Source organism: Lagopus leucura, unplaced genomic scaffold, assembly GCF_019238085.1.
Source record: "Lagopus leucura isolate 7727_CA_CO unplaced genomic scaffold, USGS_WTPT01 Super-Scaffold_774, whole genome shotgun sequence".
Classification (NCBI taxonomy): Eukaryota; Metazoa; Chordata; class Aves; order Galliformes; family Phasianidae; genus Lagopus; species Lagopus leucura.
In genome coordinates, this window is record NW_024962258.1 from 6,669,206 (window position 1) to 6,694,003 (window position 24,798).

The following is a 24,798-nucleotide window of genomic DNA, read 5'->3' on the forward strand; positions in this document are numbered from 1 at the left end:
GTGGAGTTGTAGCTTCCCCTGCTGTATGTGTTTGAGAAACACCATCAGAACGGTGTTACTCAGGAAATGAAGTCTCTTAAAAGCACAAGGCTGCTTTGGTAATTTACGAGAAAGAAAGTTTTCATGCACGGCAAGACCTGGCCGTTGAGATATTTCGAGGCTGTTAACAGCGCCATGATCATTGCATGCCTTACACAGCAAAAGCCACTTCCTCTCACTGTCTCATTGCCTTTCCCAGGTGGTGGTTTTACTTGGGCCCTGGGCTGTCGTCACACCAACACCCAGCACAACCACATTGAATGGTGGCCTAGTGAAGCCAAGAAAACAACAAAGTAACTGCAGTGAGTTATGTCAAGCAGATATTCCTTTTATTACAGTGCTGGGTTCATGGTGATCACTCCACCAGCATACACACTGAGGGAAGCAGTGACTACATATTTAAAGGTCTAACATATACATACATATTCATTAAATTCCACGGACATGGGCAGAAATTTCAAGAAATAACTAACTTCTATGGTGATCATGGGATGAAGGATGAAGTCATTTTCACTGTAAATTTCCAACTGTTAAAAGGCATGGAGGTAGCCCAAACTAGCTCCCACTGATGTTATGTTGAGCAGAAGCATCTGTTTTGCCATCTTATCTTCAACAACAGGACATCTATTCTACTTTCTTACCTTCACTTGACAATAAGCTCCACAGCCTCCTCTGCATTCTGTTCTTGAATTTTCTTTCTTTCCTGAAGTTTATACAAGCCTCCATCCTTCAGTTTATATCTGCTCAAGTTATGCAAAAGGCTGTTCTCACAATATAGAAGAGCTGTTCACATGATTCAGTCCCCTCCTTTTCAATATCCTAGGCCTTTTGCCTGCAGTACTCCACTGTCCATTCTTGAAGTATTTAACTGTTTCCACCTGGTGGTTCATCAGTGTCTCTTCCGGGTGGCATAATTGTCTAGGCCTTTCCAACAGCACCAGAGAGAGTACTGTACAAGTATGCAAGTTAACACTACAAAGATAATTAGTATTACCATGCTACAAACAGTTGCTTTAGCCAAGTAAATTTAGTGACCCAGCTAGTGAGTTACGTACAACTCCTTTAGCTGCTAATAGGTTTAGGGCTTGTTGGTTCTGTACCACTGTCTTGCTTAGGGACTAAACTTCTACTTGCAGATTTTCTAGGGCTTTTACAGTTGCATTCTTTCTTTTTTTCCATGGTGGCCAAAATATTGACAACCACCTTCTCCAATTCACTAACCTTGAGAGAGGGAATATACTACCTCACAATACTTTGGAAAGCTGTTGGTCTTTCAATTAACGGATTTCGCTTCTCTTCCAGTGGATCACCTGGAAAATTTTTGACATATACCCAATCCCCTGGATTAATATAATGGATTGGCTGATCCAGTCCCCTGGCTTGAGTCCGAGGCCTGACTCTTATTCATAGGGTTATCTGTTGTTTAAGTAGGTGGTTCATCTTCTGTGCCTGACTGCTTGCTTAGGACCTATTAGGGATATGTAGTTGCCAATTGATTCTCAGGAGCTTCCTAATGTGTTATACCTGTTTACAAAAATGAGTACCCTTATCCTTTGATATCATGTCAGGCACCCCAAGCCTAGGCATTATTTTGTTCAATAATATCTGTGAAACCTCCCTTGCCTTATCTGTTTTCTGAGGAAAGGCTTCTTGCCAACCTTAAGAAGTGTCTGTCAGCATCAGTAAGTACCTATAACCCCCTTTTCTAGAAAATTCTGATCTATTTACCATTGTTGCCCTTTCTCAATTGATTCCCTTTCTCAATAGATCCCACTTGCACCAACTTCCTGGTACTAGGATTGTACAATTGCTTTGTTCAAATACTTACAAAGAGTGTCTGTCTCTCCAGTATGTTACACTGTGTTCCCTTAGAATCAGTTGCCATAAGATACTAAGGAGCACAGCAGTGCATCCATCTGTCAGCTTGCTCTCTTCCATTCTAGAACATTGATTGGATTCCTGTTCTCTCTAGAATACTTCACAGGTTCTGACACAGGAAGCAGAAATCTGAAGCTTAATGTCTGGAATTAAAGTCAGTTCACTAATTTCTTTCCCTTCAGCTGACTGTTTTGCCACCCGACCCACCATCTTGTTTCCAATTTCTTGTATAGTGTTACCTTTCTGATGTCTTTTACAGTGTATAATGGCCATGCTCTTTGGTAGATTTACATCGTAAGAATTTGTTTTCCTTGTGTGTCAGCAATCTTCATTCTTTCCGGATAGTACTATGACTGTGTACCACCCCAAATGCAAACTTAAAATCTGTCTATTTATTTAAGACTTTTGTCAAGGTGATTATTTCAGCCTTTTGGGTGAAAGCCCCCACAGATAATGGTTTTGCTTTGATTACTTTGTCAGTAGTAGCTACTGCATAACTTGCCTTACAGTTTCTTTGTCTCACAGAACTGCTTCTGTCAATGAATCCAGGAATCCTCAGCATTGCCAACGGTTCCTCCTTTAGGTGTGGCCAACTGCCATAGACAGTCTCCAAGCAGTCACACACTGCTGGCTCAGAGGCAGCTTTGTGTCAATGTTCTGGGCATTTGGCAAATTGCTTCCTTCCATTCTGTTCCAAGTTCTCTTTGGTCAATTGGGCTTTCTGTTGAGAACCTCGATAAGCATTCAAACCAAGAAAATTCAGCACACTCGCAGTCCGTTCTACACAGTCCTCTTTTGTTACTGTGGCATCCATGTACTGCAGTAAATTTCTGCATGTACTGCAGTAAATTTCTGCTTTGGGATGGAGGAACCCAAAACTTGGGCTCACAAGCTGACTCGTTTTCAAAAACCGTTGGGCTGTTCTTACAACCCTGGATAACACTGTCCAGCTTAACTGAGTCTTTTCTCCCCATATTGGGGTTTTCCTACTCAAAGGAGACTTTCTTTGGCAAAACCAGGCAGAAAAAGCCATTCTTCAAATCCAGAGTGGTAAACCCCACCTACTCATTCCTTAACTTGGTTAATGAAGTGTATGGATTTGTCACCACTAGATGTATATCTTCAACAATTCTACTAACTGCCCTCAAATCGTGTACCAAATTATAACTCTTGCCATGCAGTTTTCTACTGGCAAGATTGGGGTGTTGTATTTGGGTTCACATTCAATCAATAATCCAAACTCCAAAAAGTTATTATTTCTTTTATCCTTCTGGTATCTAGTATCCTCAAAGGGCACTGCTTTACCTTGATTGGGCTGGCTCCTGTTTTTAACTTAACTTCTATTGGTGCTGAGAAACTTGGTAGCCATTAAATCCATGAAAATTCAGCACACTTGCAATCCGTTCTGCACAGTCCTCTTTTGGCTCTGCCAGGCATCCCTGATGTCATTCTCCTCTGTAGGTGGAGAACTTACAGCAGTGAAACCTTCCTGGTGTAGGTAATGCTAAGCAACTTCTTAGGGACATAGCTATGACATGACATTCTAAGGGAAGAAACAATGTTTCTTAATTTCTTTTGCATGGTACAAATTCCAGGCAGTTCTTGGAATAGATGAGGAAAATCGCAGGAGTTTGCCAGGCATTCTCAGGGAACTTATAGTTTGTATGACCTGCCCAAAGCCCAGAGCAGCATCTAGGAGCTGGAGTGAAGTCCAGCAGCCAGGCAGAAAGCCCATTGCTTTTGCTTTGCATACCTAGGCTAGATCTCACCACCTTTACAAATCATACTATTCATTGAATAGCATCGTTTTCAGTCTCCAGTCTCAGTAAAACTAAGTAAAAAATAGTATTTTGATACTTCTGCCAGATCTAAGGGTTGGAGGGAAAACAAGGATTGGTGTCTGGACTTTGTGCAAATACGAGTATCTCAATAGGGTTCAGGGTCTCCCTTCAAGTCAGCTGCAATACCTGCAGTATTAAGACATTGAAAATGCTGTAACAGTAGCAGTTAGAAGCACAAAGCAAGTAACAAAAATGGCACCACTGAAAATTCCCATCAGTTCCTGTTACAAGTAACATCTTTCACAGTTTTTGAAAACGAATGACCCTCAGACGTGCTGTTTTCAGTCTGGGAAGTTTTCCAGAGCTCTGTAACATTGGTCTGGTTTGTACGTGAACTGGTAGAGTACGGCTAAAGTCATTTATCCTCACAGTTACTATAACTGGATTTGTTTTGCTAAAAATGATATCATTCTTCAAATAATACATACTGCTGCAATGGGATCATGTAATGAGTAACTATTGAGGAATGTCCACAGCAACTTTATAATCGGCATTCCAAATGAATGGTACTTGAAACATGATACATGATACATGAAACATACTTCTTAAAGACTCCATTATAAGCATAATAATCTTCAAAAGAACATATAATATATACAATGAAATAGTAATATGTAATGAGTGCCTCAATCACAGTATACCCAATTCTGAAATCACATTCAGGGGCATATGCACAGAGGCATTCAAAACCTAGGTAAACTGTACCAAAGCTGTGCTGGGAAATATATATATAAAGGAAAAGTTAAAGAAAGCTTTAGCAACAGACTACTCTTTAAGTCCTTAATTAACCTCAGAAAGAAACAAGTTGCAGAGCAGGAGAAGAGCAAGGTATGAAGGCAGACCGGAGCTGTCCAGGAAGCTGGGTCTGAAGCTGGGACTGAGAAATTCAAGAGTGTGTGAGTGAACAGATGATAGGTATTTAGTCAGGACAGGGAAGTTTGAAGACTAAGATATAATGCACTGAATAGGTCAGCAGCAGAATAAAGGGTTAGAGGATAAAAGAATAAATAATTGAGTTGAGAGCATGTGAGTATGTTAACAGTTCTAAACGATGTTCAACTAGACTGTTTTATAGCTAGATAGCTATGATTTTGTGACTTTTCAGATGATTTTTCATTGGTATCTATCATTGCTGGGGAAAAATAACATGCATTCCTAAAAAGAAAAATATACAAAAAAGTTTTTTAATAATAATCTTGGAAAAATAGATTGATGAAAGTATTGATTTTAAATGTGTTTTATAGTAATGACAATAGAAACAATTTTGGAAACCCTATACAGAAGAAATAGCCATACCAAAGGCACTCAGAAGCACACAAACACAGTCTAGTAGATTCATGCTGCTTAATACTAACACTATCAAACTAATGGTGATACAGGAGTAAAATTATTTGCAGAATAGGAAAATGTCTTTGTCGTAGCAAGGAGGACGATACACAAGAACTTGAAGTGATTTATGCACAATTATAGAGTAAGTCAGTAAAGATCCATAGACAGATAAAACCTTGAACTTCTACATCTCTGTCTTCCCCATCAGGCAGAGAAAATGCACTACCACTCAGTTTTGCAATTACAGAGGCAGTGGAACTAAATTGTAATGGTCAAGGGGCATTATCTCCTGACACTGTGGATTGTTGTTTTTTGTTTGTTTGATTGTTTGTGGGTGTGTTTTTTGTTTGTTTGTTTGTTTGTTTCCTAAAAACTTCCTGTGTCATTATGGATAAACACAGCAATTATGTAGACTATACACTCCAAGGTTTAAAAACTGTCTCTGTATTTACCATGTGTCTTCTTCTATGTCTAAGACAGAAGGAGAGGAGGGAAAAGTATGTGCTGTACAGGCATCTGCATTAGACTGTGTGCTGCAGAGGAAGTGTGTGATTGGACTGCATGGCTGAGGAAGGTGTCTTTGTCCTCTTTTCATGAGTATAGTGGCCAAGAGTACAGACCATAGAGAATAATTTCTTTTTTCATCTCTTTACTTCCTAATCGGCAAGAATCAAATCTCTTTACTTCCTAATCTGGTAAAACTACGCTGCCAGTGTCTAGCCAAATGGTAGTCTCCATGAAGTCTGGCTGCAAAAGCCTGCAAAGTTTGCTGAAGGGATGGGGAATAGACTGGTTTTAGCAAAAGGCTGCAAAGATTATAGGAATTCCCCTCACTCTGATTCTGGGTAGAAGTTCCTAATTTACGAGGAGCACTGACTAGCAAGATGTATTACCAACATGCTTTGCTCACAGACAAAACAGCAACAGCTAAAACAAATAACAGTTTTCATGTATCAGTGTTCACACTTTGAACCTTTAATTCTTACTTAAGCAGCTAGTTCAGCCAAGTTACAATTAGGGGTACAAAAGGAAGATTCTCACCTTAAGTGGTGAGTGTGGCATTGAAAGAAGCAGGATCAACATGAGTGCTCAGTGGGGATGATAAATGGATGATAAAAGGCACTTTATCTTCTATACATAGTGGGAAAAGTGCATGGGCTAGTGGAGGGAGGCATGATGTGTTTATTAATGAGAAAAACAATATAGAAGGTGTTAGCAGTGCCTATTAAACTATGGATATGGCTCAACTGTGCTAGTCATGAAGAAGTATGATGCTGGAGAAATAACAGACTCCATTTTTAGCACACAAAGAGCAAATATAAGGCATGACAGCAGTGCATCAAGGTAGATTTTACACTAAGTTTTCAGTATTCTTGCACAAGACAATTTTTATTGCCTACATTATTGATAATATTTTATGATTTGCTTATATTTTTCACAATCACTTCTATAAATTAGTAACTTCATATCACAGTTCACAGAAAGAAATTAAGAAATGGAATTATCAGGGATTTGCCTGGTGGCTAACTAGAATGTAAAAATTTCTACCACAGGCCTGTTATCTCTACTGCGTGGTGAGCAAAGTGTTTGCCAAAACCTGCAAAATGGAAGTCAGCAATGCGTACAATACAGTCAGCAACACACCATGAGCGAAATGTGAAAGCAAACTCCTATTCTCTTTCCACATCCTCTTCATTTCCTCTGTGTTGGCATCCCCTATGCTTCTCACTCCAAGAGAATGCAAAAACCTGATGTCATTTGCTGCCTAATCTAAGATGCTCTAATAACCACACCTTTGCTATACTAAATCTTCACTGATGATATTACAGGGATGTTTATTTCCCAACTTACAGTAAGGTTTTGCTTTCCACCAGTTGCTCCTATTAGATTTCTGTTACTTCATATAGAGAATAATGGTGAAAGATCCAGTTGCCTCACTATTATAAATTAAATAAGAGGACACAGAGTTCAGGAATGAGTGGGACTTTCTAAGATTGTATGTGTAATTTGCAGCTAACAAAAAAATCTTGGGAACACAGCTCTGTTCCAGAAAAAGAAAAATGGAAAATAAATAAATAAAGACAATAAAAGAAAATAAAAGATAGAGTAGAAGGGATCAAAAATAGTCTTTGACAAGAGACTTATAAAGCCATAAAAGAATCGCGTTAGGATGCAGAAGATAGGAACGTTTTTTAGCTTTTCTTTGCCTCACATAACAATCTAAGTGAGTGAAATTGCAGAATGTCAAATTTTTTATCTGTCCTATTCCTGCAAAGGAAACAAACACAAAGGCTTTCGGTTACTGCATTTCATGTGCACTGAGCAATCTGGCCAGTGCAAAAAAAGTGCATCTAAGGTGTCTAAAACATCCTTCCTTAGAAGGAGAAGAGTTATCAAAAGTCTTATTGTCGAGCAAGTTTGGAATTTTTTTATGTGATCGTGGAAATTTGCCAGTGGTCAACATCAAAACTGTCAGCTGTCACCCAGTCTGTCAGCTGGCACTGATTTTCACCCCTCACTCCCCATTCCCTCAGTGGTACATACAAGCTGATACCAGCCACACAGCTGTATCTCTCGTCCTGCTGTTGCCAGTAAGCTGCACCTTTTGGCAAGTTTGCCAGAATGGAAGCCTCAAGAATGCTCCTGGTTTGGATTGTGCTCTGATGCTGATAGTATTACCTGCATCTGTCTCAATGATCACCCAAGAGTGGTAGTGTCATAATATTTACTCTTCTTCTTTTTTTTTTTTTTTTCTTTTTTTCTTTTTTTTTTTTCTTTTTGGCTATTGCTTTAAATTTCTAATTATTTTAAGCTAACAGAAAAATAGCTGAGAAAAATGTCAACAAATTAATACTAAGGACATTATAAGATGATAATTGCCTCTGTTTTGGCTTCAGGAGTGAAAGTAAGTGGAGGAAAAAAAATCTAGTAGAAAGAAAGCATATCTACTAACAGAAAGCCATGGGAAAAAAAAAAAAAAAAAAAAAAAAAAAAAAAAAAGAGGAAGACCATGAAGTCTCAGATAAAAATTTAGAAAATTACAATGACTCAGCTAGGCCTGTTATTTATATGTTTCTCATATATAAAATACACTTTTGCACTGATGAAAGGTAAAGAAAATTCTTTAACTAAGAGGAATTATAAAATAGCTCCCTGACTTTCTAGGGTTTTAAAGCTCTTTTTCAAGACCTGCTGTCTCCGATTATCATATATTTTCAGTGTCAGGACAGGCCTGGATTTTCTACTTCTGCTATTCACTGCATGAAATGCCTAGAGGCAGACATTTTAAAGGAGCACTGCGGAAGTATGTTGTTACTGTGTATTCAGCCTTTCTCCACTGTCAAGATTCCTTTATTGGAAGAAGACACATGATCCTACCTCGTAGGATAAGAAAATAGCATTTATTATTGCTCTCTCACCCAGTTTTCCTGGGATTTTGCACCTGAACAAATAACTTAATCAAAGTCTGGATTTCAGGGATCACATCTATTCCTGGCAGCTACTGTTGCACTACTCTCAGACCTGCCTGCTTTCTTTTTGGTATGAAGACTGGCTGCTTGTATGAAGGCAAATACAGCCCTAACTCCCCATCTGATGGTACCCTACATGAGCAGAGTCCAGCCTGGTGCCATCCTCTGATGCCAGGCATCCAAGGCTGGTCGCTTGGACATACTTGTAGACATGTCTGATGGTCTGCTGCAGTTAGATAGTATGGCACAACTGAAGCAGCCAACAGCATACAGAGGGCAGATCATGATTTTCACTGAGGCAAAGAGCAAACAAGCCACAGTAGACATCATCAGGTGCCAGGTATCTTTTCGAGAAAAATTTTCACAAATGTCAAGTCAGCAATCTCCCAAAGCAGATCTTAGCAACAGACTTGGATTGCCCTTTTTTGTAGTTCCTTACCAGTGATGGAATCCAAGGGGACAGCATGGAGGTGCAACAGCGAATGCTCAGGTTGGGTATCAGGAAAAGATTCTTCACAGGTTGAACAGGCTTCCCAGGGCAGTGATCATGGCACTGAGCTTCAGGAAGCATGTGGGCAGCGCTCTCAGTCATGTGATCTGATTTTTTGGTGGTCGTGTGTGGAACCAAGGGTTGGATTCAGTGATTCTTATGGGTCCATTCCAATTTGGGATGTTTTATGATTTTATGATTCTAAAGTACCTCAGGAAAAGGATCCTGATGATAATACAGTGATAAGGATGAGAAGCAACATTATCTCTAACTTGGACTGGTGATAAAATTCTCACTGGTACCATGTTTTTGTTCATGTGATATGGTTACTGAACAGGTGAGAATAACTGGATAACCAACAGCTGTCTCAGAGGATTTTAACCCCTGTAATACCAGTTGGAAGGCATTATCTTTCCATGCATCCTTGTTGAGTCTTGGGCTGTTAATTTGTTTTCAATGAAACAGAGAAGGTGAGCAATAGCAACATTTTGCTGATAATAGTATTTGCCAATCTCACTGACATGGACCTTCCTCTCTGTAGTCTTTGCATGCCAGCTTAGCCAGCAGTTTTGGCAATATGGTCTCAACTACCTCCAGCTCTCTTAGCACTGACCATGTCTGCATTTAGCAAGTTGGTGCAGGACCACATGCCCTTGCTGTGTCAGCTGGGCAGACCTGTGCAGGGATGCGTGCTGTCCACATCCTCTCAGGCAAAAGCTATGGGTGCAAAGGACAGCCCTTCCCTTTGGAGAGACCTCTTCTCACAGAATCATATAATCATAGAATCCTTAGATTTGGAAGGGATTTCTGAATGCCATCTAGTCCAACTGCCCTGCAATGAACAAGGGCACCACAGCTAGATCAATTACCCAGGCCTTATCCATCCTTGCCTTAAAAGTTTCTGGGGACCACATCACTGGGCAATCTTTTCAAGTGCCTCGCCACTCTCACTGTAAAATATTTTTTCCTTACCTCTAATCTAAATCTACCCTCATTGAGTTTGGAAGCATTTCCCCTTGTTCTGTCAGCACAGACCTGCTAAAAGTCTGTCCCCTTCTCTTCTGTAACTCCCTGTTAGATACTGAAAGGCTGCATCAGACCACCATGGAACATTCTCTTCTCCAGGCTGAAGAGCCCCAGCCTGCCCTCGTAAGAGAGGTGTTCTATTCTGTGGATCATTTCTGTGGCCCTTTTCTGTATCTGCATCTCTCCACATACTCCCCGTGAGGCCTCACCAGCTCAGAGTAGAGGGCCAGGATCACCTTCCTCTACCTTCTGGCCACACTTCTTTTGATGTAGCCCAGGATACAGTTGGCTTTCTGGGCTGTGAGGGCCCACTGCTGGCTCATGCCCAGATTCCCATCTACCAGTATCCTCAGGACTTTTATGGCAGGGCTGCTCTCAGTCCTTTCACTCCCAGTGTATACTGGTAAAGGAGATTGCCTTGGCCCAGATGCAAGATCATGCATTTGAATTTGTTGAACCTCATGAGGTTCACCTGGGTCCACTGCTGAAGCCTGTCTAGGTTTTTAGAGTACCAGTTAGTGACAAATTTGAACTTTGAGCTAGTGAGTATTCACTGACTTTAAAGCAGCAATAAAAAATAGTAAATACATTGCTGTCTAATACTAATACTAATACTAATGTATGGAGTAGTAGACTGGCAGGAGAACCAAAACAGGCTGTCCATATCTTCTGTGCTTGACAGCCCTTGCACAACTTGATGTCCTCAGTGCCTCCACCTTCCTCCTGTCTTCAGACATTCATTTGACCTTTATGGGGCTGGATTTTTGAAATGAATGAATGCAGTGCAGGTACTTGGTCAATAAGCACGTTTGTTATGCCTGTTTCATTATCTGAATGGAAGTCTGATGTCCTCTCTGGCTCACGATACACCAAAATGTATCCACCAGCCAGAACTAATTCACAGTATGAATTAATTAATGAGAAGTAGAAGTGAGAGTAGGAGAAAAATGATGTGACTTTTCACCCTTTATTGTATAATGCTCCTCCCTGTTCTCAGGGAGAAGCTCAAAAGACGTTGCAGGAACTGTGATTTGCATAGCTTGGTCTTGTTTGTACATGTTGTTAAACCACTCTTCATGCTGGTTCAGTTACACCCAGTACAGATACCTAGAATAAATGCAGGGTTTTATGAGGCAGTTTAGGAAGTGCAGAGCCATGTGTACTGGGGCTTGTGCCGTAGATAACAGAACAGCTCAGGCCACAGTAAGTTGCTCATTCCCCTCCTTCTGTTCATAAATTTTGAGGATTAAGGAAGATTGATCATCCAGTCTCACCCTTTGTGTCACAGAGGTCAGAGAATTTCAGCCAGGGATTGCTGCAGATGATAAGCAGAATGGGTTTTCCTGGAGCACAGAGCAGGTAATCTTATTTGAAGGCAGAATTAAGATGGCAGGATGCAGGTCTGTTCTCTGTTTCTGAAATGAACCGTGTTTTATGGTGTGGGAAGCTTGCCCAGCCGGTATTCAGAGTTCATATAATTGCTTCTCACACTGCTGCTTTGAAGAAGAGAATGTTAGGTTTTCACGATTATCTGTTCAGCACAGTTCACAGACATGAAAGTTGCATACAAATGTATGTGCATGGATATACATACCCACCATACAAGACTGATGACTTGCTTTCAAAGTGCCAGAAAGCTCAAGAAATGCTGTCCTAGTGCATATGTAGCCTAATAAACAAAACAGGATTGCACAGAGTAAAATAATTAAGCACAGAGCTCAAGGGAGATGAAAATTTGGTTGTTGGTTTTTCTCCCACTCTGCCCTGGAACCTGCCAGTCTAAAAATGAAATATGTGTGGGATATGTCCTGCATGCATGGTGGTTCTGCAAGAGGTGGTCTGACAGTAGTTCTGTCTGAGAGCTGACTGGCCTACCTACAGGCTCTCAGCAGCATGGGGGATCTGTTTAATCTGGGGGCACCAGCTAATGACCAACTGGTAACTTTCTCATGGTATGTCAGAAAATTGCAACAGCACTCACTGCGTGACAGAGAGATCCATCCCCCACAGAGCTGCAGGACCATAGGCTTTCATGCTCTTATGCTGGTGGTAGCAATAAACTCAGGCACCTTAGTCCCCTCCATGTAGTTAAATTACTTGTTACAGTTTGGTTCACTCTGGTCAATGTCCTCAGCTTCCATGTGAAGAATAATTTTCCTGAAAGCAACTGCGCTCAGAACTCAGCAATTACCATTTCTTGCCTCCTGCTGGCTGTTGTAGCAATAAAAGCCCTTATTTCCTTTCTTTTTTCATTAAATAAGACAAAATGTCAATGCCTTAATGGTATTAGAAAGAAAGAAAAAAGTGTTTGTCTCCACCTTCACTGACAAAATTACCAGTCAGGCTTGAGAGAGCAGAGAAAAAAGGAAAGGGCACAGATAACTCTTTGGGCATGAAGCTGTAATTAGCGCTTGATGATTCACTGAGCCGGGGCACAAACACATCTTCACTCTTGTAAATGCTATCACACTCTATGGCTGCTTCTTTTTCAGCCATGCTGGCTGTCTGCTGGCACACAAACATGGCAAGTTTCTGTCCAGGGAGCTTCTAGGCCCTCAGATACTCAGGGGTGAGGCCACTAAGGATTTGGTAAGAGTCCCTGCACATGGCATCTCTGTTCCTTTCTGTGTCCCCTGTCATCAGCTGTTTGTGCCTGGTCCTTCTTGTGCAACACGCTTTCCTTGGCAGTGTCTGGTACTTACAGGTTTCATTTACCCCTTCATTGGGCTGTTTGAAGGAGCAAACCTGGAGCAGTCTCAGCCCCAGGAGCAGGCAGCAGCATGGCCACCAAGAGCTCCATGTCATGAAACTGCAGCCTGAGCAATTGTGCTTCTGTCTAAAATGACAGAAGTCATTTTAAATGATGAAATGAAATCTCCTAATTTCATTTTAGTGCAAGGAAGACAGACCACATGAGAAAGATCAAGGGCTGTGATGATTAATGAGTTAATTAGTGAAGTTTGAAGCACCCAGCATCTTCCTGGCTCCTGAGCACAGAGCAGGGAGTGAGGAGGCCAGGAAGTGACAATGAGCATGACAGCTATACCCTGCCAGGCTGCAGAGCTTAAACAGCCTCCTGGGAGACTCAGGCCTTCTCTTGGCAGGACTGTGCTTCTCTAGCAGCCTTCCTTCTTCATCTGCCCACAGCCTTCCTCTCTATGCATTTCTGGGAGCTTTATACTGCTCTGCAAGACTGGGTGGTTCCTTATCAAGTTGATCTCCCATCTTTCAGATGTTGTTCATCAGTAATGCACAAAAGTTTCCCATGCACTACAGCCCTGTGGCACTAGGTGTGACGCCACTCTCTGTTCCCTGCCAGTGTGTATGTCTACTGCCACGCTGCAGAAACATGTCCAGTTACCAAGGGAGATGCAGACTGAACTCAAAATTCAGTATTGCTGACACACGCATTGCTCCTCTGGTAGCTTGCTGGCATGAGCCAGCATGGTGATAAATCAGGGGAAGTGATGCATGACTAGTTTTTTGCAAAACACAGTTATGTTGCAGTACTGTTTATTATTTATGCAGCACCATTCAGTGGTAAGAATGACTTATCCGCACACAAAGTATTTTGTTTAGTCTAATTGTACTCAGCATGCATATATGTGCAATTATTGCTTGAACCACAGTCAGCATTACAGAAATCTGTTCATTGCTAACTTGCTATGATGGAGGCTGAAATACTTCTCTACAGGGAATACTTCTATACAGGGATAAAGTTCTTACTTAAAATAAGCATGGCTTTATCTTTGTCTTCTTTACAAAACGTCAAGCTCTCATCCTAATCATATCCTGCACACATCAAGTAGCTCTGAGCCCCAGTTCCCTCTGGATTAAGTGCACAAATTGCTGGTAAAATGGTAAGCCGCCAAAAGTACTTCAACCCTTCCAGAGAAGGCCTATATCTGTGTTCCTTGTGAATGAGTATTATTATCCCCAAGTAAATAATTGTACTTCTATTTTGTTACACGTTGTCAACGGTTTATGGGCTGGTCCGGCCCAGTTCCGTGACCAGCAGGGCGGAGGGATCTGCGGATCCGCGCCTCTGGGAAAGGGGAAGCAGGGGACCCCAAAATACTTGAAAACAACAGCACTGATCTGAGGTGGAACAAATGATTTTACTAAATATAGTATTAGTAAAATACAATGAGAGAAAGAGAGAGAGAGAGTCCGTTTGAATTGTATAGACCTCACCACAATTCTCAAAATTCTCAAAACTCAACAGTCCAGTTGAGTGACTGAAGTACAGACGGCGAAGTGCAGATGGCGAAGCGCAGGCGGCGAAGCGCAGATAGCAAAGCGCAGACAGTGAAGAGCAGGCGAAGAAGAAGAATCAGGTGACCTTGCTTGGAGTTATATCCCCTTGCTGACCGCAAAGTCTCCTGGGGAAACGTAGTTCTTCTCCGACAGACGAACATTTGGCAGATATCAAACCCCACCCCCAGTGCATTACATGATGTTATGGTGTGGAATACTGATGACCAAAAATCATAAAACCATGACACACGTTTAATGAGTCTAATGTCAATTTCAGAGGAGGATTTATTTTTTATATGAAACTTAGCTTGTTAAAGAAAGGAGGTACTGATTCAAAAAATGCTGAACTTGGATTTGCCATGTTTTACAGAGAAAGGCTGTGGCAGAAACAATCTTTTCTTATAATTTAAAAAGTATACATTTTGGTTTTGGGAGTTCTCTTTTTGGAAGAACAGTGCAGAAGCTTTGAACTTCCTCAGAGATGAGGTGTCAGATTGGTGAAGTGCCCTCTCATTGGTGAAATTTGTTTCCTTCTTAGATAAAATGAGAAGAAAACATCTCCAAGATAGTTGTACACTACAGCATGCCATGGTGAGTATGACTACTATAGAAAGGTGTTTGTAGTCTGTGAAGAATCATAGGAAGATTTCCTTATTTCCTCCAAAAACTTAATCTCTGTAAAATCAGGCCTTGGGATCAAATGTAATTTGTGACATTTCCTATCACAAAGATTATCAAAATAGCTTTTTTTTCAGTAGAACCATGGAATCACAAGGTTGGAAAGGGGGATCTGCAAGATCATCTAGTCCAATCGTCCTCCCATTACCATTACTACCTCAAGCTACTAAACCATATCTTGTAGCTCCTCAACCAGACCCTCTTGAACACTGCCAGGGATGGCAACTCCACCACCTCCCTGGGCAGCCCATTCTGGAATGCTTGACCACTCTCTGAGAGAAAGTTTTTCCTTATGTCTAATCTAAATCTCCTCTGACACAACCTGTGGCCATTTCCTCGGGTCCCGTTTGTTGCCTGGAAGAAGAGGCCAAATCCCTCCTCATCACAGCCTCCCTTCAGGAAGTTGTAGAGTGCAATGAGGTCTCCCCTGAGCCTCCTCTTCTCCAGACTGAACAATCCCAGCTCCCTCAGCCGCTCTTCATAAGACTTGTGCTCCAGACCCCTCACCAGTTTCGTTGCCCTTCTCTGGACACGCTCCAGGGCCTCAGTGTCTTTCCTGTAGTGAGGGGCCCAAAACTGAACACAATACTCGAGGTGTGGTCTTACCAGTGCTGAGAACAGGGGGATGATTACCTCCCTGCTTCTGCTGGCCACTTATTTCTAATACAGGCCAGAGTGCCATTGGCCCTCTTGGCCACCTGGGCACACTGTTGTCTCCTGTTGCATCAACCAACACCCCCAGGTTCCTTTCCTCCTCGCAGTTCACAGCCATTCTGCCCCAAGCCTGTAGTGCTGCATGGAGTTATTGTAGCCAAAGTGCAGGACCCGGCACTTGGTCTTGTTGAACCAGCTCTCTGACTGTCTCCACCTGAATCACCGGGAGTGTATTCCACGTAGCATGCCAGACTTCCAGATCAGAGCATAAAGTGCCCAGCGGATAACTGATCTGCCTATTAAAGGTAGATGTAAAGAAGGCATTGAGGACCTCAGCCTTTTCCTCATCCTCAGCGGTCACATTCCCTGCTGCATCAAGTAAAGGATGGAAATTCTCCTTGGTTCTTCTCTTACCGTTGATATATTTGTAGAAGGATTTCTTATTCTCTTTTACTTCAGTGGCCAATCTGAGTTCAAGTCGGGCTTTTGCCTTTCTAACTTTCTCCCTGCATACCTTAGCATCTTCCTTGTAATCTCCCCAAGTAGCCTGTCCCTTCTTCCAGAGGTCATAGACTCTCTTTTTCTTCCAGAGTTCCCAGTTCATCCACACCAGTCTTCTTCCCCTATGGCTTGTCTTATGGCACTCAGGAACAGCCTGGTCTTGTACCTTTAAGATTACCACCTTGAGGAGCATTCAGGCTTCCTGGACCCCTTTGCCCTTCAGGAAGGACTCTCAAGGGACCCCTGCAACAAATGTCCTGAACTGGTCAAAGTCCACCCTCTGGAAATTCAAGATAGCAGTTTTGGTAGTCACCCTTCTGACATCTCCCAGAATAAAGAATTCTACAATTTCATGATCGCTCTGCCCAAGACAGTCCCCAGCCTTCACATTTCCCACCAGCCCTTCTCTGATAGTGAAGAGCAGGTCTAGCAGGGCACCATCCCTTGTAGACTATTGTATCAGCTGTGTAAGGAAGCTATCTTCCATGCACTTAGAAAACTCTTGGACTGCTTCCTCTGTGCTGTGTTATATTTCCAGCATATATCAGGGAAGTTGAAGTCTCCCATGAGAATGAGTGCTGGTGATCACGCAACTTCTATGAGCTGCTCATAGAATTCCTTATCCTTCTCTTCATCTTGATTAGGCAGTCTATAACAGATCCCCACCAAGATGTCACCCCTACAGGCCTTCTCCCTCATCCTTATCCATAGACACTCAACTTTATCATTCCCAACCCCACGCTCTTCAACATCAAAAAACTCTTTAATATAAAGAGCCACACTACCACCCTTCCTTCCTTGTCTATCTTTTCTGAAGAGCTTGTAGCCACCTGTCACAGCACTCCAGTCATGGGAGTGGTCCCACCATGTTTCAGTAATAGCAACTAGGTGATAATCTGATGCACAATCGCTTCCAGCTTCTCCTGCTTGTTGCCCATGCTGCGTGCATTGGTGTGGATGCACTTCAGATGAGTCATCTGCCTCACCCCCAACTCAAGCATTGTTCTGCTAGGCTCATCTCTTGAGAGGCCTGTTTTGTCCCCTTCCCCCTTCATAGCTAGTTCAAAGCTCTTTCAATAAGCCCTGCTAGCTCCTGTGCTAGGATTCATTGCCTCCTTTGAGATAGGTGGGTTCCATCCATGGACAACAGACCAGGGGCCGAGTAAACTGCCCAATGATCAAAAAAACCAAAGTTCCTGCCTCGACACCAGCCTCTGGATCAATTATTCATCACGTGTGCTTTCCAAGCCCGCTCCGTGTCCCTCACTGCTCTTGAAGGTATAGAACAAATGATCACTTGCACTCCTGCTTCTTGAACTAAATGCCCTAAATGCCTGAAATCTCTTTTCATAGTTCACAGGCTTCTCTGAGCAGTTCCATCACTGCACACCTGAACTATGAATAATGGGAAGTAATCAGCGGACCAAATCAGCTTTGGGAGTTTTCTATTTATGTCCCTGACCCGGGCTCCAGGAAGGCAGCATACTTCGTGATGATTTGGGTAGGGTCTGCAAATGGGGCCCTCCGTTCCTCTGAGAAGGGAATCACCCACCACAACCACCTTTCTTTCTTTCCTGACAGAGGCAGTCTCAAGGCGTGTGGGTGACCGCCTCTCCTTAGGTCAGATCCCTCCCTCTTAGGCAGATCCTCCATCACCTCCCCACTCACCTCCCCTTCAATATCCAGAATCTCAAACCTATTGCTTAATGGGACCTGGGGAAGCAGGGTAGGCAGGCAGGGGTGTGCCTGTGACACTGAGTCAGGACTCTCCTCCAATCCTCCTAATTCCGTCAGGTCTGTTCGGTTGTGACAAGGCAGGAGGTCTGCTACCTTCCTGTGGGTATCTCTTTGGCACCCTTCCCTCTGGCACACTAGTGAGTCACTCCACCAATCAATCTCACCCTCAGACTCCCCGATGGTCCTTAGTCTCTCCACCTCCTCCTTGAGCTCCACCACCAGGCTGAGCAACTCATCCACCTGCTCACACCTCATGCAGGTGGAATCCCTGCCATCCTCCCCAAGCAGCAGCAGGCTCAGGCACCCCCTGTAGCCCAAGATCTGAACAACTGCGTTTCTGGGCAGGCCCTCTGTCTGGGTCACCACAGTCCATGGTCTGATGGAGACCATGCTTAAATCTGTGGTCTCAGAGACTGCTGAAAGCCAAACTACTGAGCAAAGAGGGACAACACTTACACCCTTCCACTTGACCCACCTCCCACACCCACAGCTGCAGCAGCACCACATGGGCAGTGTGAGCTGTGCTCACTCACTGAACCTCCCTTTTCTCAGTGGGCAGTGACAGCAGTTACTCAGCTGGTGTGCTTTTCTCCCCAAGGATGTTTAAAGCTTATCACCAGATGCCAAGGTCAAGGGCGAGTGGTGACATGTTCGTAGGGCATTTAATCTGCGCGGCTAATGTGCCAGCTTCACACCTGCTTGTTCAGCAGCCTACCCACAAGCTGCCAGTCTTCCAGCACAAGTGCAGTGCTGTTGCTGGCTTCAAAAAAAGCCTTAGGAAGAGCTCTTTTATTGGCCTTTTTCACTCCAGATCCCTTGCCCAGTGCAGTTTTACCTGCTCTGTGTCTAGCCTCCAAAGTAAAAAAAAAAAGCACCTTTTTTAAAAATTTGCTCTTTCTGAATATTGGCACATCTGGCTGTGGTATTGGCTGCTTCCTAGGCAGGTAATGGGGCACACAGATGTTCTAAATGATGGTGGAGGGACAGCCACCTGCCTCACTTTGTCAGATTTCCTGCTGGTTTTTGGAGTGATCATGTAAAATCTGTATCTCATCTTCAGTGAGAGTTTTAGACTAGGCAATGTTATTGTGAGGGACCAGATGGCCAGGACAAATCTGACTATGGCTTGTACTTGGTGTCCAGCAGCAAGAAATAACTGGAGTGACTTGTAGTCATGGTGACATCCTCCTCACTCTGGGGGCCCTGTGTCCTTGCCTGAGTGATGTGGGCTGATGGCTGTGCACCTTTGCTGTGGGGCCTGGGCACATGTTGGGTCCAAAGGGAGGCATAGAAAGGGTCAGCTAGGGTGGAACTGACCAGACAGGCTGTACTGTGCTGCTGCACAGCTGCCCCACTGCCTGCTTCTGCTGTACTGCCAAGCAGGCTGTACTGGCTGAGCAACGTGAACTTTGCTTGTTCCCTTTTTGGAGGTAATTAACTGAAATGCCTTCCTAACTGTATAAATGCTTTACTGTTGAGCTGAGGAGGAGGGATGGGGAAGAACTGTATTAGAAAAAATAGCAACTTAATGTTAATTAAATGCTTTGTCTAAAATTAACTGAAATGTAAAATGGGAACTAACACTATCAGATGTGAATCCCCGCCTAACTGAGTTTAGTTACAATTAAAACGGTGTGGTTACACTTAAAACAGCAGGTTGTGGGGATGCTAGTCATACCCAGCTAACGTTTGTTTTTCTTATAGCAGGAGCCACTATGAAAAAAAGCAAATGCTGTCAACATGTAGGAGAAACCAAATACGGCTTACATCCATAAGCTCTGTGTTCCCTTACAAAAATTTCAGAATTGGATTCTCCTTCTCACAGCAAGTCTCTACTGGCCTGTGTGTTTTAGCCTTGTGAAGGCTGACAGCTTTTTAATCTCAGAGGCTCTGTTTCCAAGCTGGCCTTTGAGTTCCATGGAGCAGAGTCATAAAAATGTGTCATGAGCAAAGAGGAATTTGAACTGCTGAGTGCAGCTATGGGCAAAACACAAAGCACACAAAACCCAGAAAAATCCAGGGAGATTTCCTATAATGAATTGCACAAACCAAACACCCTCTAGCTAGGGAAGTATCCACTGTGCTGATGAGTAACAAACCACAAACATCACAGCAAAGATACTATACTAACTTTTGCTAATCATTACAAACTGGAGTATAATTCCTGGGAAACACACCTACTGTTTAGAGACAAACAGAATGCTGGAGTGGAGTACAAAATATCTCCTCATGTTACCAGAATCTGCCTGGACAGGATGCCGATCTAGGTGGGGGAAGAGAGGACCTGGCCTCATCCCACCCTGGTCCTCAGTTGGTCCCCATCCCTATGTACTGTTTATTTCCCCAATGTATACTTCCTATCTGATTTATCACATCTTTCCTTTTTAGTTCTTTCTGGATGTTAGTCCTACCATCCTCTCAGGGGTATGCTTTATTTCTGCCTCCAAGTCTTTTTTTTTTTTTTTTTTTTTTTTTTTTTTTTTTCCCATTCTTATACAAATTCAGTAGATTGAACAATATATGTTCACAGAGCTCTAACTACAGTAGGAAAGTATGTGAATGCTAGGTATGGGTCAAGTGACCACCAAATAATTTTATAAGTTACTTGAGCTAAAACACCTGTTCTTTTTTTTCTTTTTTCCTTTATTTTTTCTATAGTGGGTAATAAATTTAACTGAGAACAAAATGTACCTCAGGCTGCTTTCCCTTATTAAAAGTCAGTATTTTTCACCCACTCTTCTCCCTTAGCTTTTCTGTAGACAGATGCAGACCTCTTTGCTTAAATCAAGGCTTGTCATTCACTGGCACATCAAAAGAGCAGCCCTGATCATGTCACTTTCATTATTTTGTCTTTTTTTCTGTGATCTCCACTGCATCCATGCTGCAAAAGAATGTCACTTTATTACTTCTCTTCCTTTCCTCCTGCTCTTTGTGGAATCCGAGCTGGTAATCAGAATAATAATAATTTACCTCCAAGGGAATGTGAATGCAAGCCAAGTTCCTCTAGGAGGCAGAGAAATCAGTTTGGTATTGTTTACTTATCCCCTGTGGATTCACCAGATGGCATCAAACAGGATTATTTGGAGTCCCTGCTTAAGACTTAAGCAGCAGAACTGATGGTGAAACCTCAACAGGAACAGTTCAGATTTTTTTTTTTTTGTTTGAGGATGTGGCCTGTCTTTTATATTGATTCTAAAACAGGCAAGGAAACAAAACATACTGTTGCACACCTGGTGTGTGTGTTGAGCAAACCATTCTGAATACTGCCATTTGTAAGCAATTTTGCTTGCTCTCCTAAAAGCTGCTCCTCTGCTGAGGATGCTCTCCTTGGTCTGGGGTGAAGGTCCTGAGCAGGTCAGCAGAGGGGAGGTGATGGTAAATGAGACATTGCAGCTGTTCTCTTCAAAGCCAACTCTGTGTGAACTCAGTAAATAGAGGATTTAGGTTTCTGTTCTTTAAATATACCAAACATAAATTATTCACTGAAAATACATTTGTCAAGGAACAGTTGGGCAATATGCATAAACATGGTGCTACCCTGGCTCATATGAGTGGCCAAAGGGATGAGAGGTTTGGCACCATCACTGTGGTGCTGCATAACCATGGCAATGGTGCAGATCTGCCTTTCTGGAAGCTGCTAATTATAGTGACAAGAGTGCCCATTGCCATCACACTCCCCACTCTGCCACCAAGGGCCAGCTCCAAGAGAGCACACATCAGTTTCCAGAATGGCCCAGACAGGACCAACTGCCTGGTGGCAGCAGCCGTGTCCTGCGCTGTCATCCTATGGCTGATGGCAACATGCCATGTCAGCAAACTGTGGGATCCAGAGCTGAGGATGCCTGTGGGATGTACAGATCTTGCAGATCTCTGATCGGTGCCTTCTCTCATTGCTGAAGAAGGAAAAAGCAAGTTTTTTGCTGAATCACAGAAGGCCTTTGTGGCAGCAGGAATGGAGTGCTGCAAAGCCCCATTCATCTCCCTGGGTACTTCCCGGTGCCTCCTCGGAGTGCCATGAAATGCCACATTCAGGCACTTCCTTCCCCCGCTTCCATATATCCACCTTTCACAGGAAAAGCTGCCTGTAGTGCAGTGCAGCTGGGAATGCCTTCTCACACCTCTTCCCCTATGTAAATGTGCTTCCCAGCAGGAAAATCTGGAGAGGCAGGTAGCACAGGTATGTCCTGCTCCTCAGAAATTCCCTGCTGCTTCTTTTTCAGCAGCCTTCCAAGATTTTTTAGTACTATGTAAGAAATGTGAAGTGATCTTCCTTCCTTCCTTCCTTCCTTCCTTCCTTCCTTCCTTCCTTCCTTCCTTCCTTCCTTCCTTCCTTCCTTCCTTCCTTCCTTCCTTCCTTCCTTCCTTCCTTCCTTCCTTCCTTCCTTCCTTCCTTCCTCCCTCCCTCCCTCCCTCCCTCCCTTCCTCCCTTCCTTCCTCCCTTCCTTCCTTCCTCCCTTCCTTTCTTCCTCCCTTGCTTTCTTTCTATGATGATCTTGCAGCTGATCTCAATTTGATTTATCCAGATCCTTGGCTGAGGTTCCATTTTTTTACCCCATCTTTTACTCTTGTTACCTGTTGTATTAGGCGCTTGCGCCATCTTCGGGCTGTAACGCGTTAGGACCTCCCCCTCCATATATAAGCACGTGTTCGTTCCATTAAAGCGCCATTTTGCTGTTCACCATATTGGTGTCACCTTGGTAATTGGCCACGCTGCGGTCTCCCAGGAAAAACGAACGGGTGAAGGTTACAACAGTTACCCATAATGATGTCCCACTGGCACATTAGACAAATAGAAGAGCACTGGCCAGCTAATTTGTTCAATTACATTCTCATAACTGAGGAATTGCGTGAAAATTAAAAAAGGTACACCATAATGCATTTATTACTGTCCATTAAATCATCTTTCCACCAAAACTAAATGGTTAGCAGTATATCTGCTAGTCTACTGGTTTGGTGTGGGTATAGGTATCAGATCTGCTGTCAGGATGACTGTTATTGTCAGGGTTCACAATGCACTTAACATGCTGTACCAGCTTTAATTGTATGTACAATATTATACTGCCACTTCCATGTCATCAGCAGAAATTAAGTCAGCAAATATTTTGGGAAAGACAGCTTTATATGACCACTGTCTTAGGGGAATATTTGATTATGTATGCTTCTCAAAGATTTCATATCTATTGATGGAAGCACTGCCAGGCATCAGAGGTGTCCTTTATCTCATTATTGCAGGAACCCTGTGGCCTTTCCCATAATAAGACATGTTGTTATACACTTACTTCATTTATGTCTAAAATCCTGAGACTTTTTGTTTGATATCAGCTGTGACAACCTTTATTTATAACTTCTAAAAAGCATAACTGATGTATTTGTATATCTAGAATTGTGGTAGGCCTTGCTAACAGTCAATAATCTGTTTGTCAGCAAAAACGTTAATATCCAAGCCTGAAATCAGGTGAAAACCTACTCATCAGTTCAGGTTGGTGGTTTCAAGATTGTCTTAATTACTTCAGATCCAATCTGAAAAATCTCTGAGGGTTTTCATCTTATAATCACTGAAAAGCAAGTCCTCAGGACTGTGCAATAGTGGGCCTGAGAAAAAGAACAATTTCAAGTGCTGGATGCCAAATCCATCACTGCACTGGCTCCTTAGGAGCTGAACCTGCTTGCACCATGCACTGGTTTGGCTCCAAAGCAGCAAAGGTGGAAAGCTTGTCAAAGCAAAAGTATTCCAACATGCCATGTGAGAGAGACCAAAGTGCAAGTTGAAACACATTGTTCTGGCTGCCAGAAGCCCTGCATGATTATTTGAGAGGCTGTTGTGCAGTCTCACTAAACAGGTCTCTTTCATTTTACTTATTAAATATGGCAAGTCCCACGACTATCTACTCACTGCTGCATAAAATGCAAGGCATGTTTGTGAAATCTGATTTCTCCTCTCCTCCTTGCCTCCTGACAACATCCATTTCATATTCTGAAGCAATCATAGGTAGCTAATCCTGCATTATTTGTAATGCAGGACATTCACCTCTGTGGCTGCAGTACCACTTCCAGGTGGTTCACAGTACGTATCAACAGACAGTGCTGTGGGGCTCTGTGGTATCCCCACAGTCTGTGCAGCACAGAAGGACACAGTCCAGCTTCAGATCCATAGGCAGGCTGCTGCTGTTCTCCAGGTGCACATAGCTCAGACACTTCTGTTTTCTTACAGGTGTTTTTTCCCCTCTGCCTCGATTTTGGATACTGCAATCAATTGACTTGACTGGGATGAAAAAGCAGTTATCTGTACCAAAATTCATTTGGCATTAATATCCAAATATTTGGCACTAATATCCAAGAAGAGAGAGGGGGGACATAGCCTGCAGTAAGGAAACTGTATGTCTCACACCCTGGTTTTCTGCTTCACACCTTATACGGTAGATGGAAACAATCTCTGAAACAAGATCTGGAACTCAGGTTTTCAGTCTACTAGGTTTTACTCCTCAAATTCATCTGCATAGGATCAGGTGCTTGCATAGCACTCAGCAGAACCCAGCAGAGGATGTCCCCACAACTCTGTGGCACAACTCTGCTGGGGTCCAGGGCTCTGCAGCATTGCCACGGAGGGTAGATGTGTCCTGTTCAGCCTGTTCAAATCCAATGTGTGTTATAAAGTTTGACGTGTAATTCTTAGTAGTCTGCTAAGTTTCCTCCTAAGCATGAACTGATAATTTTGAATTTACGTCAAAGTATTAAAGGGAAAACTTGCCCTCAGAGCTATCTGCACCTATCCTTAAGTATTTGTACTCTGTCCTTCCTAAATGTCTCAAGCATGTGAAGAGAACTTTTGTTTCCCCTGTTATTTCATTTCTGGTGTTATTCAGCAAAGTGTATGTTTCCTCAGTCCATGTTTTAGGAG